Here is a 4369-nt window from a genome sequence, read left to right as displayed (position 1 = left end):
AGCAGAAGAATTCCAAGATTTTCTTAAAAACAATGGTATTAACCATAAGCGTACAGCCCTTATCATCCAGCCACGAATGGCTTGGCAGAACGTTTTGTTCAAACTCTAAAACAAGCACTGCGTAAATTAGATATTACAAATGGTAATATTAAGACTAATCTGCAAAAATTTCTGTTCAATTATAGACTAACTCCACACTCGGAGTTAAATAAATCGCCCGCAGAAGCGATATTTAGTAGGAAGATAAGAAGCAGATTGGACTTAATGTTTCCAAAAATAAATAATGAGCGAAGAATAGAAAATGATAAAATATTAAAAATTTTTAAAAGGGGCGAAAGAGTTGTGATAAGAGAATATTTTGTTGAAATATACATATATTGCTTCACGTAGAGTCTTGATTTAATTGATTTAATAATTTACACCGGCGTCTAAGGTAGGCTTCCACTACGTTACCTTACTGATGAGTCTAGTGGTGGAGGCTGGGACGAAACGCCGACTTGTGATATACTTCGCAATATACCAAAAAAAATTAAAAAAATAATATAAAAAGAAAAAAAAATTAATTAATTTTTAAGAATTCGGTTGCGATTGTTGAGGACTCTGTGAAGTCGAAACTTTTCCGTATATACCGATGTAATTTTATTAATAATAAATTTATATATATTTCTAACAACTAGTATAGCTCAATTAGTTTTTGACCTGGGAGGTATGTTAAGTTTAACCCATTAACGCCTGAAATGACATTTTTTTCACTTGAATTTTAATCGAATATTTCGTATCAAAATCGAAGCTAAAAGAAATTGAAAAGTACATGTCCTACTATTTTCGAGGTCGCTCTTTACAATGGCGTTGTCAAAATTTGCCTAAATTTGCAATATATATGTGTTTTTGGCATATACATTAAAAAAACACGGGTTTTTCTGTGTATGTTTTTTTTAAATTTCATCTTTTCGACCTTTTATCGGAATGTAAATGCGCTAAAACGTGTTTGAATCGTGGACCCGATAGTTGTACTAAAAAGTTACCCAGGTAGATTTTTTAAATTCATGATGGTGTAAACAAAATGGCGGCCTATTCGGGAGTATTTTTAACAGATAATGAAATATTGAAAAATAAGATATTTAGATTTAACGGCTGGATTAGTAAAGTGCTTTATTTTATGTTTTCGAGGTCGCTGATTACGAATCTGAACTCAGAATTCTAAAATTCAAAATGACGGATCCAATATGGCGAATGAAAATGCGAAAAGTAGCTTCAATTCAGATGAAACTGTTTTCTCGGGGGTTTTCGAGGTCGCTGATTACGAATATGGACTCCGAATTATAAAATTCAAAATGGCGGATCCAATATGGCGGATGAAAATGCGAAAAGTAGCTTCAATTCGAATGAAACTGTTTTATCGGGGGTTTTCGAGTTCGTTGATTACGAATTGGATATTAAAATTTTAGGATTATAAACACCTTTTGCCATTGAAAATATGAAATACTTGCAACAATGTTGCCCGATTCTCACCGCGTGGAGGTAGGTGTTATTTGAAAATCTTTTTTTTTTGTATTTTATGTTTATTAATTTTTTTTTGCATTTTATGTTTTTTATTTTTTTTTATGGTTTTCGGTTTTTAAATCTTTTTTTGTGGTTTTATGATTTTTATTTATTTATTTTTTTGTAGTTTTCATTGGGATTGAGTGTGTTCTAAAGCACAAGTTTTACATAAAAATAAATTGCAAGTTTCGCAATATTGATTTGTTCCGATTTTGCATTTATCATTAGAACAATATTTTCTTTGGTTGCCTTTATGTAAAATGTGGACGGCATTGATTTTTTTCTTTGGTATAAGGTACGATCTGCTTATATTGATTGCGAACTCCTTTGTTCCAGTCATTTCTTCTTTATTGTTGGCTGAATTTGCCAAAACGACGGCGTTTGTAATTGATGCCTGAAAAGCAGTACAAGAACTGTCCACGTCCATTTTTTGGCACGAATTGCAGAAGACAAATTGCCACAATGTTGGTCATGCAAATCTACACCTCCCATGAATTACAGGCAGCTTTGCAACTTTTTCTGCTGAACGCACTCAATTATTCTCTTAATGCTATACTTATATTGTTACGTCCGGAGGACTTCACGATTCTTTTCTTCCGTGGAACGTTAGATAAATAACAAGTATATTAACGAAATTAAGTGTAATAAGGAGTACGAGGAAACCTAAACAAATAATATCATTTCTTCTTGCTTCTTACTTCAAATTTTAAGAGAAACGGGTGAGCAGATATCGACAACTATTAGGTGATTAGAGAAAATTTTTCTCATTAACAAATTCAACTACCAGACGCTACAGCTGGCCGCGTCGCGAAGTTAAAAGACCAACCGCCACTCATAGATCCTATAAGAAGCTTATAGGTCAGCGTTCGATACTGCACACGCGTTTCCGGTTTAAGATAAAACCATTTAAATCTTCGATACATCAGCAGACATTTGACCTAAATCATTCCTACTCCCAAAATTTGATTCTCGCAAACAAAGAAGGGCATATTGCCCTCCGCAAGTATAAATACGAAGCCGCGAGACTACGAAAAACACTTCACTTCCTTAGTTCTAATAGTGCGGATCAGATCCTTGACAGTTTAGATATTACATTTAAAACCAGTCTCAATAGAACTTCCGTACTCTGCAATTCGCGTGTGACATTTATAAAAATTTCGGAGTTCCCATGAAAAAGGCAGCGACTACATCCGACCAGTCTAGGACCTTGCTCCATCACAGGCCCCGATCTTCAAGGGACTCCGGTAGCCATCTATCAACACCTCATTCATCCCAAAAGTAAGAAGTCAATTTTTTTTGTTCTATTATTATTATTTGACCATCTACTATATCTCTCTCTCTTCTCTTTCCTTCTTCGTGTATGATTCTCTCCTTTCCTTTATTTTCTAAATTGCTTAGCGTCTGACGCCTCAATCGATTTACTTTCCTTACTCTTTATTTCTGAATTGCTTCAGCGTCTGACGTCTCAAGCGATTCTCTCTTTTTTTCCTTTATTTCCTAAATTGCTTAGCGTCTGACGCCTCAAGCGATTTACTTTCCTTACTCTTTATTTCTGAATTGCATCAGCGTCTGACGCCTCAAGCGATTCTCTCTTTTTTCCCTTTATTTCCTAAATTGCTTAGCGTCTGACGCCTCAAGCGATTTACTTTCCTTACTCTTTATTTCTAAATTGCTTCAGCGTCTGACGCCTCAAGCGATTCTCTCTTTTTTTCCTTTATTTCCTAAATTGCTTAGCGTCTGACGCCTCAAGCGATTTACTTTCCCTGTTCTTTATGCTTTCTTTCTTCTCTCTTTCATTCTTGCTTTCCTTCTATTCTCTCTCTCTCTCTCTCTCTCTCTTTCTCTTCTTGGATTCTTCTTTTCTTGTTTAAATTTCCCTAATGAGGGATGGTCCTAATGGTAGATGGTCCGGAATAATAAACATCGAGCGGGACGTGGGAGGCGAAGCAGGATTGAACGTTTGCGCCGGCTGAGAGTTCCAACCGTAACAAGGGTTCAATCAAGAACCTCCCCAAACGGGACTTATCAAGTACCAGCGAATATCAGAACACCAACAAACAATAACGAAATACAACCACAGACAACAACGAACAGTATACCGGTCATAGACTTGACCGAAACCGAGACTCTTCCCCTTCCAGACTCTACATCACTCTCTTTTCCTCCTCTAATTCCAATTTCATATTCCCCCGTTTCTTTCGAACCAGATATTTTTAATAACGAGTTATACCTCGAATTAGAGGAATATCTCGATGCTCAATCTCCCTTTCCCTCATCAGAACCATCTACATCATACACATACAAGCCATACCTTATGATTAAAAACGCGTACAAATATTAAAAATAATTCATAGAAATGTTAAGCTCGTATTGATCGATTAACTAATAGTTCATTTTTAAATTGTTCACCATGCATTAAAAATAAAAATCTTATTTTACGTTTAAATTCCTGTAATTTATTCAGAACTTCCCTCGACTCATTCCTCATCCCACTAAGTCGCACGGTCCGATCCCTGATCAAAAGAATTAAGTTCCTTGATCTAAAAGGGGACCGACGGAGACACAGTCGCAGGATTGGGTAATAGCGTCGCACGCTGACGTTGACCCACATCTGTGACCTTATTGCGTCTCCGACTTGTGGCACGCGTCTTGAAGCGTCTACCACAAGAGCGGTGTCAGTTGCGTCTTCCCATGCCCCCTCCCCAATCCTTAAAATTTCCTATGCAATAAAGAATTCTGCACTTTCAATGCAAAAATTTCTTCCACCAAACTCTGGTCGCTAGTAAAAGCATTCAAACGTCGCAATTTATCACTATCACATGAAAAC

The sequence above is a fragment of the Cyphomyrmex costatus genome, unplaced genomic scaffold (assembly GCF_001594065.2).
Source record: "Cyphomyrmex costatus isolate MS0001 unplaced genomic scaffold, Ccosl1.0 scaffold1482, whole genome shotgun sequence".
In the NCBI taxonomy this organism is placed as follows: Eukaryota; Metazoa; Arthropoda; class Insecta; order Hymenoptera; family Formicidae; genus Cyphomyrmex; species Cyphomyrmex costatus.
This window is presented reverse-complemented; position numbering follows the sequence as displayed.